The sequence below is a fragment of the Talpa europaea genome (genome assembly GCF_964194135.1).
Source record: "Talpa europaea genome assembly, chromosome: 1".
In the NCBI taxonomy this organism is placed as follows: domain Eukaryota; kingdom Metazoa; phylum Chordata; class Mammalia; order Eulipotyphla; family Talpidae; genus Talpa; species Talpa europaea.
The window spans coordinates 42,099,002-42,118,315 of NC_140073.1; the positions used below are offsets into that span (position 1 = coordinate 42,099,002).

Genomic DNA, 19,314 nt, shown 5'->3' on the forward strand with positions numbered 1-19,314 from the left:
CTGGCCCTTCTGTGTTGTTTTCTCCAGGCTTTCCAGTTTCCTAAATGAAGTTACTGGTGAGACATCTAGCTTTATTCTGACCAATCTGAGGGAAAAGCAAGTCACTCAGACTCACCAGGAAATAGAAGCCGCCAGCAACTGGGACAAGGGAGAGGGGGGAGAGGAGCCTCACCCTAGTTCAGGCCCTCGCCCCTTTGACTAAAGGTGCAGTGGCCCAGACACTCACCCACTGATTAAACAAAGACAAAGGACAGTGACATCCCCAGGTCTCTCCTGCCTGGCAGTTCCCCTGACCCTTTCCTTCCAAATGGCTCATTTCAGCTTAGAAAATATATTTTTAGGGGACTCTGTTCTCCTCTTCTGAACTCTGGTAGGCGACTCTTGCCAACCAAGAAAGACAGGGAAAAGATAAAGAAAAACCAGATATCCCAGCTGTGTTTTCTCCACACAAGGTAACTTCTGGGACAACAGCCACATGTCCTACAATTTGTTAAATTCAGACAGATTTAGTGTCCTATCCCCCAGTTTTAAGGCTTTTTCCCGAGACATCCACCTGACACCTCTTCAGATGCCCATTACAAGTGTAGGTCCCAGCTACACCCTCAACTTCTGTCAGATTTAGCACCAATCTGAAGTTCCATGACTCAGGTTCAGTTAACTTGCATCTGGGCTCACAGAACTCAGAGGACACTTTTTGCATTAACCCATTCATTAGAGGATATGATAAAGAATACAGATGAACAGCCAGATGAAGAGCTACCTAGGTGTGTTCTAGGGAAGGGGATCATGAGTGCAAAATTTTCTGTCAGCATGGAGTTGGGGGTGTCTCAACCTGGTACTTGGCTGTGTGCACCGACCTGCACTATCCCATGATAGTGACATGTTATGGAGGTTTCCTCACACAGGTGCCATCTACTCTGAGTTCCATTTTTAGACTCTCGCCCCTCTCTGTAGAATGGAGAGATGTGGGTGGGACTGAAACTACCAGGCCTGTAATCATGGCTTTGTCTTTCTGGTGACCAGCCCCTGTCTGGGGACCATTCAGGAACTCACCCAGAGTCACCTCATTAGAAATGAGCCCCAGGGCAAGTTAGGGTTAGTTAGGCAGCTTCAGGGGCAGTGCAGGCGGGGACTTCAGGAGAGTTAGAGTCAGCTATCCTTAAAGAATTATTATGTTTGAAAATACTTAAATCCTATAAAGGTCTAATTAAAACCAAAAAAATTTGCAGAATTTATAAGAAAAATTCAAATTAAAGGAACTACAAAAGGGTGTTTCTTAAGGAAAATGTTACTAGTGGAAGGTCAGAGATGTAGGACAAATGCTGTAATTTCACTTATTTGGGGAATAAAGAAAGCAAATGAACCAACAAAACAAAAATGAAAACAAGCCCTTACATTCTGACAACAGAATGGAGGTTACCAGGGGAGGAGTGGAGGCGGGAACAGGTAGAGGGGACGGATTGCTTGCTGGTAGATGTTGATAGGACATTGGTAGTGGATATGGTATAATACATACAGTTGTTGAGGTGAGAAACTACAACCAAAACCTAAATGGCGTTTAAAAGCAGTGTTACCCCAATAAAAGAGAAAAAGAGAGAAAAGGGATCGTGATGTTAGAAATCATGGCTGCTCTGTATATTCTCAAGTGCAGATTTGGCAGAATATCAATGCCAGCACTAACTGCTAACTGGCTCAGATGACTCTGGCAACCTCCTATTGGTGACATGCCCCCTGTTCCCAAACTGTGGGATGCATTGAAAGCAGTGCTTAGAAAAAAAGTTTACATTGTATGTACAATAACTGTTAGAAAAGAATAAAAATTTAAAATCACTATGGTAAGCTTCCAATTAGGAAATGAAGAGAATGTTAGATCCAAAAAAGCAAAGAAATAATGAAAGTTAGAGCAGATGTCAATGAAATTGAAGACAGGAAATCTTTCACTTACAGGTGGAGCATGGGAAAACCAAACAAAGGGTCAAGAAAAAACAAAACTCACAAGCTGACCATAGATTTGAAGCAAACAGCAGGGGAGGAGGAGGGAGAGCGGTCAAAAAACGGAGGGAAGAGCACAGGGAGTGTGGTGATGTGCACGGGTGCTGTGGTGGTGGGAGAACTGCGGGGACGACACCTGAAGGGAGAACAGTGATGTAAGAAAATAAATTATATAAAAAAAGAAAGTAGGAAATTGATAGACAAAACAGTGAAAATCATAAAATCTGGTTCTTTGAAAAGATGAACAAAACTGATAAGCCAGACTGAAAAAAAGAGGGAAGACACATCACTATTATCAGAATAAAATAGGGTTATGAAGAATCAACCTATAGACTTTCAGACGATAAAGAAAAGGAGCAATATGAGTAACAGTGCTCACGGAATTGACCAACTGGGTGAAATGGATCAATTCTTTGAAAGACTCAATCTACCAAGCCTTAGATGAGAAGAAATAGATAACCTGAATAGGCTCATTTAGAATTAATGACTTTTCAAAACCGAATGCCCCCAGATGGACCAGATGAATTCACCAAATATTTCAGGAAGAAAAATACCAATCGCCTGCAACGTCTTTCTGAGAGTAGAAGCAGAGGCAATACTTCCTAATACACACTATGAGGACAGTATTAGCGATAACAGTATCAGAAAAAAAGGTATTACAAGAATGAAAACTATAAACCTCTATGTCTCATGAACAAAATGTTAGCAAATCAATGCAACAATGCATAAAAGAATCACAGCCCATGATCAAATGGGTTTTATGTCTGATATGCAAGCTGGTTTCACATTTGAAAATCAACTAATGTCATATATCACATTATCGAATTATTATTTAAAAAATTTTTTTATTTTAACATCCATTTTTTTACCATTTTTTAGACAATATTTGCTTCCCCCCACCCCCTCAGATTGAGTCCCCATAGAATTTCTTTCCCCAAGGCACCATCCTTCCCCATGCACCATCACCACAGTCCCCTGTGCTCCTCCCTCCCTCCCTCTCACCCCTCTCCCTCCTCCTCCCCTGCAGGATGTCTCTGATTTACAATTGTCTGTTTTTGCTTTGTTGTGTTGTGGTTTGTACTGCAATTTGCCAGGGACCAGCCTCCGGCAAAATGTCGTGTCAGGGGTTCCTGAAAGGATGAGACGGCTTAGGGCGACCTTTAATTTCAGCCGCTCGGTGTGAGGCCCTTTAACTTAGCTGCTTGCCAGTGTCTTATCTGGCTGGGGCATCAAGGCCCCCTGCAGCAGTAATTATTATTTTTTTACACTGATGTTCTATTTGGTTCCCCTATATTCCTGGTATAAGTGAAACCATCCAATATTTTTCTTCTTCTTTCTGGCTTATTTCACTGAGCATAATTCCTTCTAGCTCCATTCACATTGCTGCAAATGGCAAGAGTTTATCTTTTTTGATTGCTGAATAATACTCCATTGTGTGTATATGCCACATCTTCTTGACCCAGTCATCTATTTTTGGGCATTTGGGTTGTTTCCAGGTTTTACCTATTGTAAATAGTGCTGCAATAAACATAGAGGTACAGGTGTTCTTTTGAATCACTGTTTTTGTGTCCTTTGGGTAAATCCCTAGGAGTGGAATTTCCGGATCATATGGTAGCTCCATTTTTAGTAGATTGAGGAACCTCCAGACAACTTTCCACAGTGGCTGTACCAGTTTGCACTCCCACCAGCAATGTAGGAGAGTTCTTTTTTCAGCACATCCTCGCCAACATTTGTTGTTTTTTTGATATGTGCCATTCTTACTGGTGTAAGGTGGTATCTCAGTGTGGTTTTGATTTGCATTTCCCTGATGATAAGGGATGTTGAACATTTTTTCATATGCCTGTTGGCCATTTTCATTTCCTCTTTGGAGAAATGTCTTTTGAATTCTTCTGTCCATTTCTTGACTGGATTGTTTATTTTGTTTTTGTTGAGCAGTGTGAGTTCTTTGTATATCTTAGTGATCAGTCCCTTATCAGTTGACTGGAGTGCAAAGATTTTTTTCCCCATCAGTGGCGTGTCTCTCTGTTTTGGTTAATGTCTCTTTGGCTGTGCAGAAGCATTTCAGTTTGATGTAATCCCAGCTGTTTATCTTTACCTTCACTATCACTGCTTTGGGTGATGAGTCTTTAAAGATGTTATTGTGATGTATGTCTTGTAGTGTTTTACCTATATTTTCTTCTATATATTTTATGGTTTCAGGTCTTATGTCCAGTTCTTTTATCCATTTTGATTTGATTTTTGTGCATGGTGAGAGGTAGTGGTCTAGTTTCGTTTTTTTTGCATGTGGAGGTCCAGTTTTCTCAGCACCATATTGAACAAACTGTCTGTGTTCCATTGCATATTCTTTGTTCCTTTGTCAAAGATTAGTTGTTCATGTAAGTGTGGCTTTATTTCTGGGTTCTCTATTCAGTTCCATTGGTCTGTGTGGTGCCTGGTTTGGTCCCAATACCAAACTGTTTTAATTATTATGGCTTTGTAGTATAGCTTGAAGTTTGGAAGTGTGATACGTATCTCCTTTCTCCTTTGTTTTCTTCAGTAGGGCTTTGGCTATTTGTGTTTTTTTGTGGTTCCATATGAATTTCATCAGTATTTGTTCTATTTCTTTGAAGAATGTCATTGGGATTTTTATTGGAATAGCATTGAATCTGTATATTGCTTTTGGGAGGATGGCCATTTTAATAATGTTGATTCTTCCAATCCATAAGAAGGGGATGTCTTTCCATTTCTTTGTGTCTTCTTCACTTTCTTTTAACAGTGTTTTATAATTTTCTTTGTATGGGTCTTTCACCTCTTTTGTTAGCTTTATTCCCAAGTATTTGATTTTTTTGGTTTCAATTATAAAAGGGATGGTTTTCTTGATTTCTTCTTCCAATTGATTGTTTGTGTATAGGAAGGCTACTGATTTTTGTGTGTTGATTTTGTATCCTGCTACTTTACTGAACTGGTTGATTATTTTGAGTAGTTTTTCTGTGGAGTTTTTAGGGTTCTCTATTTATATTATCATATCATCTGCAAATAGTGATAGTTTTACTTCTTCTTTCCCTATTTGGAGTCCTTGTATGTCTTTCTCTTGTCTTACTGCCCTGGCTAAGACCTCCAGTATTATATTGAAGAGCAGTGGTGAGAGAGGACATCCTTGTCTTGTTCCTAATCATAAAGGAAAGGCCTCCAGCTTTTGCCATTGAGAATAATTTGTTGTATATGCCATTGAGAATGGTTTGTTGTATATGGCTTTGATCATGTTAAGGTATGTTCCTTCTATCCTGAGAATTTCAACGGCCTTCATCATAAATGGATATTGGACTTGGCAAATGCTTTCTCAGCATCTATTGATATGATCATATGGTTTTTTTCTATTTGTTGATGTGTTGGATTACACTTATCAATATGTTACTCCGTTCTTTTCTTGCCCGTAATGTTTCTTCGGAGAAGTCTGAAGTTAACCTGAGTGGTTTTCCCTTATAAGTTATCTGTTTCTTTCCCCTTGCCAGTTTCATTATTTTTTGCTTGTCTTGGACTCTTGCAAGCTTTACTATTAGGTGTCTTGCTGTAGTTTTCATTGTGCAATTGGGAGTTCTTCTCGCTTCTTGTATGTCTATATTCATCTCCTTTTTCGTGCTTGGGAAGTTTTCTTCAATTATCTCCTTGAATGATTTCTCAGTTCCTTTGTCTTTCTCCTCATCTTTCTGGAATGCCTATAACTCTTACATTTCCTCTCTACATGGAGTCTGATAATTGTCTGAGAGTCTCCTCACACTGCTTCATTTGCACTTCTCTCTCCTTTTCTCTTTTAGCTCTTATTATTTCTGTATTTTTAAGAGTACTGATCAGTTCTTCCATTTCATCACTTCTGTTTTCATTGCTTTTCCCAGAGTTCTTTATCTCCTCTAGTAATCTTTTAATCTCCTGTGTTTCTTTTCTTTCCTTTCTTAAGATCTGTTTCATTTTTCAGTTCAGTTATTATTTGTGTCAAATCCTTTTTATCCTTTTCGCTTTCTTTCTACTTTTTAATCATGATGATCATTAATTCTCTATCTGATAGGCCGAGAAGTTCTTCGATGTCACTGTTGAGCTCTGGTGACTGTACTTCTTTTTGTGGTGTGTTCTCCTGTGGGATTGCTTGGTTATTTATATTTTTTCTTCTCCCTGTTGTTTGCTTTCTAATTAGTTCTATGCGTTGGGATGTTGTGCCACTGGTGTTGGCAGGCATCTCTTTGGAGTGCGCCTTTGGGGTGCCGGAAATAGTTTACCAGACTGAGACCAGCACTGGTAGGCCAAAACTCCACCAGGGTGTTGATGCTATGTTGCTGGGCGCTGTCCCTTATAGCTCCCTCTCTCTGTATTTACTCAGTTTCAACAGTGTTTAGTTCTGGTCACGAGGTGGCGCCAGAGACCTGTACTTGCTGACCTTGCCTTTTCCCAGTGGTTCTCTGAGTAGCGGAGTGGCCGCAGAGGGGAGCACCTCAACACAGGGGCTCTTATTCCAGCTGGATGCTGTGTCTACCCGTGTTCACCCGGTGCTGTGCCCGCAGCTGTATGGATCCCGCGCCCTGAATTCTGCACTCTAGGTCTCAGTTCCGGGGCTATCAGATCCAAAACGCTGGCTGTCACCCTGTGCAGTGCCTGATGCTATGGTGCGTCCCACACCCCAGATCCTGCGCCAGGCTCTCAGTTCCAGGATGAGGTCTTGCTCCATGTCTTATTTCCCTCCTTAACCCCATTTGCATGGCCCACCCTTTCTCAGAGCCTGAGGGTGTTTTGGGGATCCCTGGTTTCCGTCTATCAGGATGTTGGTGATTTTTTTCTGGTTGCCAGGTGGCGCCAGAGATCTTTCCTAGTGTCCTTCCAGAACTGTGTTTTTCTGGTGGGTCCAGGGGAACAAGGTGGGAGTGGCGTGGAGAGTTTCAACGGCATAGGGGTGCTGTGCTGCCCCGTACCCCACCGTCGTGGGGATTCCGCGCCCCGAATTTCGTGCCCTGGGTCTCAGTTCCGAAGCCCTCTGATCCAGGATGCGGGCTGTAGCCCAGTTCAGTGTCCGCAGAAACCGCGCCTTTTGCACCCAGCTGCCATGACTTGGCGCCTGGTTTCTGATTACTCAGTGAGGGACATTCCCCTCGCTGAGGGCTCCCGCGGGTCTCCCCGCAAGTCTAGGTCACGCAGGCGCAGGGACCTGGGCAGCCGTGATCCATGATCCGCCATCCGCGTGTGCTTTTCCAGCGGGCTGCTTTTCCGCACAAGCTTCCCGGCTGGCCTTGGGCTATTTGTAGGTCTCCTGGGAGTCTTGGTTTTTCTTTAACGGCGCCCTGAGCCATTCGCTCACCTCCATGGTGATTCCTGCCTGGTTCTTGAAAGGTTCGTGCGGTAAAGAAAAGGAGAGCCGGGCCAAATTTCTCAAAGGAAGGGAAAATTTATTGTGCCCCGGGCGGACCTCATGGACCCAAGGTGGGGGTCACTGAAGCCGCGCCCGTTGTCAGGGGCAGGCAGGTTTTTATTGGGGGAGGAGAGGTCAGGTGGGAGTCTGGGTTCTATGGGTGGGGGGGGGGGGGTTGTAGGGCGCCAAAAAATTTGTAGCACAGGGGAGGTTCTCTATCTGAGAAAAGATTTGGAGGGGGATGGGGAGGCTCATTGTCTGAATCCTCTTGGCAGGCATCTGCATTCCTGTCCCCAGGTGGGCTTGCTGGTGGGTTTTTACATCCCAGTCTCCTGCATGGACCTTTCAGTTCTCCACAGCTCCAGTTCACGGGGTATGGTGCCTGAAATAGTTCCTCTCCACTCACAGGCCCGCTTGAGGAGGAGTTTGTTCTCGGTGGTTGTTTCAGTTTTTTGTTTTTTCCTCCTTTCTGTTGGTCAGAGAGTGCTGACTTTGTGGGTGGGGGAGGGTAGCAGGGTTCTGAGCTTTCTTCCCTTCTAGTCCTCTTTTATGGCAACTTTCTTCTTCAGGCAGTTTGCCAGAGTCGCCCGTTTATCTTCAGTTTTCACAGGGACCTGCCACTTTTCCTCCCTATTAACTTTTTTTTTTTTTTTTAAATGGGAGGACTTACACCGTTTCCCCGCTGCCATGTTGATCTCTCACATTATTGAATTAAAGAAGAAAAATCACATGGTTATTACATGTGATGTTATAGATGGTGAAAAAGCTTTTGATAAAATCCAGCACCCACTCATGAAAAAGTCTAACAAACTAGGAGTAAAAGGGAACAGTGCTAAAATTGATAAAGTACTTTTACAAAACCCTACAGCTAGCATTATTCTCAATAGTGAGAAACTAGAAGCTTTCTCTCCAAAACAGACAAGACTATCCAGCATCCCTCTGGAAGTACTAGCTAATGGTTTAAGACTAGAAAAGAAAAGAAAAAAAATACACAGATCCGGGAAGAAGAATTAAAATTGTCATTGTTTGCAGATGATATGATTTCCTATTTAGAAATTCCCAGACTCAACAACAGCAAAAACCCCAGACTGAGAAGTGATTATACAAGTTTATAGGACAGAAGGATTAATATAAAAAAGCCAATTGTTTTTCCATTCATTAGTAACGAATAAGTGGAATGAGAACTAAAAATACAATGCCATTTACATTAGCATCTCTCAAAATGAAATACTTAGGTTTAAAACTGACATTATATATACTGAATCTATGTGAGAAAAACTGGAAGACTGTTGAAAGAAATTAAAGGAGAACTAAATAAAAGACAATTCATGTTCATCAATGGGAGGATCAATGCTTTCCCCCGTATCTGTTCTCGCTTTTCACTGTAGATTCAATGAATCACAAAATTTCAGGAAGTTATTTTGTGGAGACTGACAAAGAAAGTCTATTGTTTATATGGAGAAGCAAAAAACCTAGAACAAAATTGTAGGACTGATACACAAAATTGAAGGAGAATAAAATTGTAGGGCTGATACTACCCGACTTCTATATTTAATGTAAAGAAACAGTAGTCAACAAGTGTGCTTTGACAAAAACATGGAGAACTAGATCAGTAAATGGACTAGAGCCCAGAAATAGATCTACATATAGTCCCTTGACCTTGACAAAGGAGCAAAAGCAAAACAATGGTGCCAAGACAATATTTGCACGAAATGGTGCTGGAACAACTAGAATCCATATCCAAATAAAAATGTACCTGGATACAGCTAGCATACCCTTCAAAAAAGTAAATTAAAATAATATACTTAGGGCCTTCGTAGTGGCCCAGTGATAAAGTCTCAGCGCTATCACTGCTAAGGTCTGAGTTCGACCCCCGGCCAGGGAGCTAACCCACATGGTGCAGCAGACCTCTCCTGTCTCACCCGCTGCTCCCCTCAGCAGTGTATGTCAGTGAATTTGTCTGTTATGCTCCCCATTCTGTCTTTGGTGGATCCTCTCACCCCCCCCACCTCTGGCCTGCACACCAGTTCTTCTATGCATAAACAAATAATCTTTAAAAATATAAAATAAAATGATATACTTATATGAAAATTGCAAAATTATAAAACTCTTAGAAAACAATACAGTAGAAAATTTAGATGACTCTAGGTATGCTAATGGTTTTTCAGATATAATACCAAAGACATGATCTATGAAAGAAAGAATAAACTGGATTTCATTCATTGTAATATAAATACATAAAGTTTCTGCTTTGTAAATAAAAAGACAAACCATAGGTTGGAAGAAAATATTTGCAAAAGACACATTGACGAAGGATCGTTATCCATAATAGCTGAAGAACTCCTAAAACTCAACAACAATGACAATAAAAAATAGCCCTATTAGAAGTAGGACTCAGGCCTGCCTGTGACTATGTAAGTGCCATTCTTTTTCTCTCTCCTTTTCCTAATCAGTCCTTTTAAAATGTAAAAAAAAAAAAAAATAATAATAGGTCTCATATATTCCACCTGTTTATCTACCTAGGTGTCTGTTTCAGTCTTTGACCCTTTTATACATATATATGTGTATGTGTATATATATATTTATATAATTATAATGTATTATAAATATGTATTAATAATATAATTATATTAATGTAGATATAAATATATACATATAATGTAATTAGTACTATTTATTTTTATATTAATAGAAGTAACAAATATATATTTATATATGGTAGAGATGTTCCACCCCTTATATTATTAAATAAATTAAGTAACTCAAAACAACACAACACTGATTTACCACTGTACACCTAGTATAATGGTCAAAATCAAGATCACTAACAACAACAAATGGTGACAAGGATGTGGAAAAACAGGAACTCTCATTTTTTTTTTTTTAAAGATTTATTTATTTATTTATACAAGCACTGGGTACAGTCAGAAGTGTGGAGGGTGAGAGGATTCACCAGAGCCAGAACGGGGAACAGAACAGTCAGACTGACGAAATAAACCGCTGAGGGGAGCAGCGTGTGGCAGGAGAGGTCTGCGCGCCATGCGGGACCCTTGCCCGGCGGCTGGGGATCGAACCGGTGCTGCAGACGCTGCGGGCAGCTTCGCAGCCCAGTGCTCAACCATTGCACCACCAGGGAGGCCCAGAAATCTCATTCTTGCTGGTGAATGAGATGAAATGAAAAATGTTGCAGTCATTTTGGAAGACAGTTTGGTTGGTTGTTACAAAACTAAACATACTTTTCTATAATTCAGCAGTTCTGCTCCTTGATTTTACCCAAATGATCTGCAAACTTATGCACTTACAAAAACCTATACACAGATGTCTCTGGCAGTTTATTCATAATTTCAAAACTGGATGTAACTAATATGTCTTTCAGTAGGTGAATAGATAAACTATGATTCATCTAGACAATGGAATGTTACTCAGTTCCAAAAAGTAATGTAAAGACATGGCAGAAACTTAACTACTACTTAAATATTACTAAGTGTAAAGAGCTAGACTGACAGCTATATGGGAAGGTCCATTCAAAATGAATCACATTTTGAAGAATTACTCAGTGAAATTTATAATCTCCAATTACTTTAGGGAAGACTCAGTATGCCTTTACAGTACCCAATAAAGCAAGCCAACAGCAATAGCAACAAAGTCCGTAAATAGAGATTCAACAATATGACTAAAACATATTTAATGTCCACATTTAGAACACTGCTTACAACATTGTTGTCATTGTGTCTGGAATGATTTAAAGAAAACCTGAGGCTGGGCACAAGGGAACTGAGCATTTGGTCAGGGGCAGCCAAGTGGTTGGGGATTATTGGTGCATAATTAAGGCGAAGGGAGGAGGAGATGCTGAAGGTGTAGGTGAGGGCATGAAGACATGCCCTTGGAGAGCCTGTCAAAGGGGTCAGCCTAAGACAGAACCGTCTTCACTAGTCACAACTCTCCTCAGGGTTGGATCGAAATAAGATGATTCAAGTTGCTCTCGTGTCTCCTGCTTTCTAAACTTCTTCATCCCTTTGTTTTCTCAAGACACTTACCCTATTCCAGTATTTTCAGCACTTGAGATTTCAAATAGTTATTTTTGATTTCTGCCTTTAACTCCTTACAGACGGCTATCACAACTTCGTTTTGTATCCAATTTAAACACATTTCTCACTGGCTGTGTGCCAGGTGCTCTTGTGGAAAATGGATTACAGGCATGAATAGGATATGGTCAGAGAGGGTCCTGCATCAGTCTAGGAGCAGGGAAAAGCATAAGAATATTCTAGAAGTTGTGACTGGAGCTTCTCGGAGCCTCAGATGGCTTAACTTTCGGGTTCTACAGAGAATAGGGAAGCTCTACCCACCTTCCTGGAGTCTTGCTCATTCCTTTATCCTTTCATTTGTGTCATCAGTCTTGCTCTGCTGGTTGTTTCATACCAACCTCTAAACATGCTCAGGTGCCCCATTCTAAATGCAGTCTGGTTTCTGTGTCCTTGAGGTCCCAAACTCCTTTATTCTTTTCACTACAATAATTCTAAAAAGGGGTCCTTTCAAATTCATTCTTTTCCAAATATTTATCTCATGCTTTTCCTGACACCTTCCTTTATTTTCATGGCATTTCTAGACTCTAAATATTACACTGCATAAGGCTTTCCCCACTTTCTCTGCTAGGGGCTCTGTACCCCAGACCTAGCTCTAGTTTCTCCTCATTTGTGAAGCTAGTAGTTCTCTTCTCTGTGCTTATAATGGCACCCATTACGTATTGTGAATCATAATAACAATTTTAAGCTTTTCCTCAGGTGTTAACTCCTGGATAACAATGACAGTTAAAGAAATCCATGTACCCTGGCATGCTGTAAAAGACTGCTGCTGCATGAACCACACTTTCTCATTAAGAGTTAGATAAAACTCTGCACAAGGGACTCTGCACATTCAGCATACAACTGTCCTTAAAGAGCCCCTCCTGTGAACCAGTTGGCCTCTGGGAAAAAATTCCCTAATGATTCTACTCCCTCCATAACTTGTTTTCTAAGCTTGTGGGACCTTCCCCATAAAAGAAAATTCCTTTCTGTCTGGCCTTGAAGAAGGTTGCAGCTCTGTGGTGAGTTGTTTCCCTTATTTAATAATCTCCTTTTACTGCAGTAATGCTATCAAATACAGTTTTTTTTTAAATTTATTTATTTATACATGCACTGGGTACAGTCAGAAGTGTGGGAGGGTGAGAGAATTCACCAGAGCCAGAGCGGGGAGCAGAGCAGGCAGAAGGACCGAAGTACACTGCTGAGGGGAGCAGCGGGCGGCAGGGGAGGTCTGCGCGCCATGTGGGACCCTCTTCCGGTGGCCGGGGAGCAGCCGGGGATTGAACTGGTGCTGCAGAGGCTGAGGGCAGCTTCGCAACCCAGCACTCAACTGCTGCGCCACCGGGGAGGCCCACAGTTTGGTTTTAAACCTGTCCCTATGTTTTGTTTATCTGTCTGGGTAGATATGTACACCTTTCTTGCAAGAATTTGGAAGTGGGTTTTGGAACGATGATAGAGTCACGCCTGTGTTCTGAGCATGTCCTGCCCTGCCTGTGTCTCTCTTGCTCCCCATGAGGGTTTCCATCAGTTTGTTGCTATTTCAGTCTCAGAGTCTGCTGTTGTAGCTCCCTATCTACCCCGTCTTCCTCCTTCCTCACCTGCCTGTCTCCTGGACAGCAAACTCCAGACTTCAGCTTGATCCAGAGAGACCTGCCTGTAGAGTAGATTCCCTCAGAGTGTGGAGTCTGGCAGGCTTCTGACTCATGTGGGAAGCACAGACTTTGATTTCCTGTGAAAGAGGAACTGAGCTTATCCTCTGAGCAGGGAGTGGTTTCACAATTGTTTTTTTTTAGAACATCTAAAGGAATTGTATTAGTCTGCTTATTTATTTTGTTGGGATTTCTGAATTTTAATATATTGCAATTTGAAGACTAATATTGGTGTGTGTGTGTGTGTGCATGTGTGTGCCAACGGTGGGGCTGGGGTGAGCACAAGATAATGAACATAGCAGAAACAGGATAAGGAAAGAATTTGGGAGAACAGACCTGGGCACAGAGAGTGTCTTCCTCAGGGAAACTCCTTAAAATTCTCCCCCACTGTTGCATTTTCAGGCCACCCAAGGACAAAGGGGGAGGCACATCCCAGTGCTGAGACATCAGGTTAGTCTTCATGTCCCTCCAAAGGGCCTTTTTACTGGAGGTAGCTCTTTTCCACAGTGGTTGTTTTGGAAATTAGCAAAGTTTCTGTCACTGTATTGGCTGACCTATTGACTTTAACTGTCCACAGTTAAAGTGAGATCAATCTAAGAGCATTTTGTGTTTTTTATGGCAGGAAAGTGAACTTCCCCATTCTCTTTGACTTTGGAACTTTTTAACAATATTATTTCTGACAGTTTTCCCTCACCCTTACTTTCATGCAGAGCTTTGTTTTGTTGGTTACTGTAGTTCTCCATGTTCTTAGGCCTCCTGATGTTGCTTGTAGATCAACGCCGCTGCCCACGGTTCTGTTTCCAACTTCAGATGTCTACACACGCCTGCTTCCAGGGAGACTCCACTCTCACTTTCCCAGTTGCTCCGGAGATCCTCCCCACACCATCTGTGTCCTGCTCCCCCCCTGGGCACCTGCGTACCTGGCCTGCGAGGACCCGCCCTGTGCTCCTCTGCGCTGCGCTCCCAGAGCTCTCCCCGTGGCGCAGAGCCCCTCTCACAGGCCGCACTGTGGGGTTCGCGGGCCACCTGATGTCTCCAGGCCCCAGACTTCAGCCCTCCCGCTTTCCTGTGCCCTCCTGGTCGTGGGAGACTCTGTCTCAGTCATCATCACACCTCAGTTCCCACACGGTGCCTGAAACAGATGAGCAAGAAATGTATGATGAGTGAATAAGGAGATGAGCCTGTCTGAGCTGGTTTCCTCATTTGTGTGTGCACGCGTGGCTGTAGATGGGGTCACATGAATAAATGGGACAAACAGGAATGGGCAGAGTCTTACCAGTGAGATTTCCCTTAGAGGGGGAGCACAGGTGTTTTCTACTAAGCAGGAGTTTTCATGTCAGTCGGAGATTTAAGTCTAGGATCCAACAGCTATATAACCTGAGTCTTGGGTGTGGAGTCTGGGTGACCTACTGAGTTTTGGGGAATATTTTCCCCATTCTATGCTGAGTCTTGTATCCTGGCCTGTTTTTCCTATCAGCTGTGCTGGACTCTCTAGAGGATACAGTCTGTTCCAAAGTACCCTGTATTCTCTAGTGTGAGCATATTTTCTGTAGATGGTAAAATCTCAGGAAATATTGGAAAAGTTAATAAAGAAGATAAAGCAATCACTTGGCCTCAATTATCAGACTCTGACAAGTTCATTTCAACACAGTTTGCACCTGTTCCTCATGTCAACCCTCAGTACTGAGAATGACATTGGGTTCATGTCTCAGTCCTCTCTCACTTTCCTGAAATGTTTTTTTAGTTAGTTAGTTGTTTTTTTTTTTTAAACAAGAAGAATGTCTGCTCAGTGATTAATGAATTTTTTTTTAAGGTGTGAATGAATTTTTTTAAGGTGTGAATGAATTTTTTTTGCTCGGCCTTCCAGTTCTTTTTTTTTGAAGTAAATGTAATTCTCAAGATTTTATTTGTAATAAAAGATGAAGCTTAGAACTGGATCACCTGGCCCTTTCTCTTTCTTATCTCCTCCCAGTTCAAAATGCTTGCATCTCTTAATAGCCAACATTTTCTTAGATCTGCAGTTGGGCTCAACACATTCAAGTCTCAGCACAATCTTCTTTGTAGTTTTAGCCTTTTTCCGGAAAACTGGCTTAGTCTGTCCACCATAGCCACTCTGCTTCCTGTCATACTGCCGCTTTCCCTGGGCATAGAGAGAATCCTTGCCCTTCTTGTACTGTGTCACTTTGTGGGGCTGATGTTTGCCACACCTCTTACAGAAGGTCCGGCGGGTTTTAGGAGCATTCACCATGCTTGCGAGAGTGCTATTGGCAAGGAAAGAAAGAGCTCGGCCTTCCGGTTCTTCTAATAGTTTTTAATATACCTCAGTTCATCATTTAACACTACCAACATAATTCATGATTCATGAGCATGTACATTGATTTTCTGTTCTATTTGTGTCTAGACAGGCCAGAAATGGCAGGCTGTCTACCCCAGAAAGTGTCTGTAGGGTTGAGCTGTCCAAAGGCTGCTTGTGCAAGATGGTGCTGTCCCTTTCACAAACTCTTGGTGCTGGTGGCACACTGGTAAGCAGTAGACTGGAATCCAACCAACTCACAGTGGCAGATGGAGGTGTTGCCAGGTGTGGCTGCTGAGGTGACACTGCAACCTCTAAGGGACAACCATTAAAAAACTAAAAAGGTTAATACATTTAATTATTTTTTTTTACTTTATCAAAAAAGCCCCACTTTTTTCAAGCCCTCAAGTTCGGTAAATAATACTATCCTTCTATGATTTCACTTCTCTTCCTTAAGATGTGAGTTAGAGATCTTTTGAATTTGGTAAACAGTATAATCTCATCAATTATAAGTTTACATATATGTACAGTGAGATAATTAAAATAAGACCTTGCTTTCAAGGATCTTATAAAATATTTTTTAAAGTTCAATTTAAAGGGTTGACTTTTTAGTCACTGACTCTAAAAATAAGGTTCTGTAAATGTGCTGAGTGGAATCGTATCCTCTAGCAACAGTGTGAAGGCTGGGCAAGACATTAACTGGATGCTAGATCAACACCAGGAGGTATTGTCAGAGGATCAGAGGTGCTGGGCAACATTTAAAGGTTGCCAGATATTGGTTGGCAGTGCCAGCATTGACTCTATATAAACTGCCAAAATTAATAGAGTTCTATTAATTAAATACCTGCATCTCTATAGAGAAACTCTGTGATTGTGGAATAGACCTAAGAAATATAACACACAAAACTTTCATTTTATTTAAACATTTTTAAAGCATATTCACAAGCCCAATCAGGACAAAAGAACCAAAAGATTGTACTACATTATATTCATTTGCATTTCAACTTTAAAAAGAATGAAAAATAACTGGATTTTTAAAATAAGAATGAAATGATTTCATGTAAGTAAACTAAACAACCAACATAAGGAACAGGATTCTGCAAGATTGAGATGAATAACAAAAAGAATGTTTGTGTGAAGTGTTATTTTGAAGACTCATCTGATACTTCCTTAAGAAATATTGAAAGGGCCTCCCCTGGTGGCTTAGCGCTGGGCTGCAGAGCTGCATGCAACCTCTGCAGTACTGGTTCAATCCCCTAGCCCCCAGAGAGGGTCACCATGGCACGCAGACCTCTCCTGCTGCGCCCACTGCTCCCCTCAGCAGTGTATTTCATCCGACTGTCTGCCTGTTTTGTTCCCCGCTCTGGCTCTGGTGAATTCTCTCATCCTCCTGCGCTTCTGATTGTATGCAGTGCTTGTATAAATAAATAAATCTTTTTCAGAAAAAAAAAAGAAATATTGATAGTCCTTAAGTAATTCCTGGGCCCTAGGGGAATCAGTATTGCAGAAATTTGCTAGGCCCCTGCACAATGCTAGAAATAAGTTCTGTCCAACTGAAATAAATGAAATTTGTTTCACACACAAAACAACAACAACAGTAAATCATAAAACAGTGCAAGAGTCTATGGCATGAGCCATGACCTATTGCTTTTCTCTACTCTGAGCAGATATAGTGAGTAAGTTGTCTCTCCTCCTTCCTCAGTTCCTGTGAAGGGATATGGTATCTTACCGGGAGGGTCAGGCAGCTGGTGGTTCTCATCCCCTCCAATTCCAAGTTGCACGAGACTGCTGTTGTAGGTTAGGGTTCCTATTGTGCCAGCATGCTCGTGACAGGTTCACTATTCGGCAGACAGATAAAGGAGACTCCTGGAGCCCTATGTCTATTTTTCAGGCTCTAACGCTCTCTCAGGGAATCAGGAACACAGGCACACCAGGCAGGGAGGCCCTCAGTGTGCAACGAGGTAGGCACGGGCCATGCAGTGGGAACTGGGAGGCTGGCAGGCAACTGAACCTTCCAGAACCTCCACAAATCTTTATGCTCTCTTTCTCTCTTTGGGCTCTGGCTTTCTATGTCACATCCTCGTGTGGGCTCACACTCTCTGGTAGTGACCTGTCTCTGAGTGATGCCACCTTATATCCCTGACCACTAGGCTCAGTTGTGCACACTTGCACATGCACGTGCACACCCACCTGCCAGGTGTCCAAAATCAGGCACTCGTGCCTGGTAACCACACTCCTGCATCAAGACAATCAAGGACACAGGTGATAGCCATAGAGGCTAGTGGTACAAAAAACCTGATTCATTACATTTATCCTACAGTTCCCTTCTTCGCCAAGTCCTACCCTTAGGCATAGAGGTTCTACCACAGGGTTGGCAGCTGCAAATGCTGGGGTCTCAATGGACCTTGACTCAGCTCACTTGTAGGCCAGAGAAGCTCAATACATAGCAAGAATGGCCAATTAAGACTTAGTCTCACTCAGTACTTGTATCAGCAACTCAGGATATATCCCAGGTTAAAAGGCAGTCCATTAGGAACTCCCCAGTGGCGGAGCAGGTTGAGCACAGTGCTGTGGAACTGTCTGCAGCCTCTGCAGCGCAGTTTGATTCCCTGCCTGCCAGGGCGATTCCCACATGGTGCAGCAGACCTCTCCTGTCGCGCGCCGGCTGCTCCCCTCAGCAGTGTATTTCAGTCCTTGTGCCTGTTCTGCTCCCTGCTCTGTCTGTGGTGAATCCTCTCAAACTCCTGCGCCTCTGGCTTGTACCCCAGTGCTAGTATAAATAACTAAATCTTAAAAAAAAGGAAAAATAGAATTTCAGATTGAGCAAAATTGAGTTCTAAAGAATAAAAAGAAATATATATTATAGTAGTAATAAAATTTTTTTTTGCAGGGGAAACACATCTTTGTGATTTTTTTTCCACCATAAATTTTTATTTTAGTTGCCAGGCTGTATGCAGCCTGGCTTCTGTACTTCCTATTATATAGAATCAATTGCATGGAGAACATTAGGCGAGGCTTAGCATTTGAAAAGACACATGAGGTTGGCAACTAATATTTATTTTAAACATAAGTGGTGCCAATTACCTTTCCTTTGTTAGTTTCTACAAGCCCATGTTGAGTGTTTTCCTTTCTATTTCTCTGCCATCTAATTTTACATCAGTTCATGATGTTTGTTTATTTGCCTACACATAATGTTTGAATTTTAAAATATTTTGTTTTTAATTAATTATTTAACTTTTCAAAATGAGGTAACATTGGGATCCTCTCATTATATATCACCACCTCATTTGCTCTTTAAAATGTGCTCGGAGATATTAGCATCGTGGTAGCTAAGATTTTCCTATTTTTGGCCCCCTTGTCTTTAAACAAATAATTAGAATTTTATTCACAACAAAGGTGTCCCCATTGGAGATGTGGGTGTAGCACCAAATGCCTAAGGACCTGGGAGGAGTCACGCCCCCCTGTAAATCCTGTAATAAGCAGGAGACCTTGATACAGACTATAGAGCCAGAGGAATCAGTGAACCTGCCCCAGTCTTTCATTGTGGTTGGGAAAATGTGGATAATGGTGACCTGAGCAGAGAACTACAGATGAGCCAGTAGTTACAGAAGTTCAGTCTCTCTGAGCAGATATTCCAGCAGGAGTTTGGTGACTGCATGAGACTGAACTTTTCAGTGCATGACCTCTCCGGTGGGGCTAAGGAGAGTGCTCACTGAGTGTATAAACACTCCAGTTGTGTGGGACATAGCTTTGGGGACCCATATCCCCCTAGCAGGACCCAGAATTCTGAGGGAGGATGTCTGTGATTAGAAGGATGAAAAGGGTTGTGACAGAGGAGATGAGACTATCAAAGGTCACTAGGAAAGGGAACAGCTAAGCAAATCTTTTCCAGCTCCCCGGTAAGGGTCTTAGGCCTGGTGCAGTTAATAATCCAATGCAATTGTAAGT

At 42.1% G+C, this 19,314-nt stretch overlaps 1 pseudogene across 1 annotated transcript; it reads right to left on the reverse strand.

The window, feature by feature from the left end:
• Positions 1–14,999: 14,999 nt before the first annotated feature.
• LOC311184434 (large ribosomal subunit protein eL42-like) lies at positions 15,000–15,335 on the reverse strand (annotated as a pseudogene). The gene has a single exon. The product of its transcript is annotated as a large ribosomal subunit protein eL42-like (transcript).
• Positions 15,336–19,314: the final 3,979 nt, after the last annotated feature.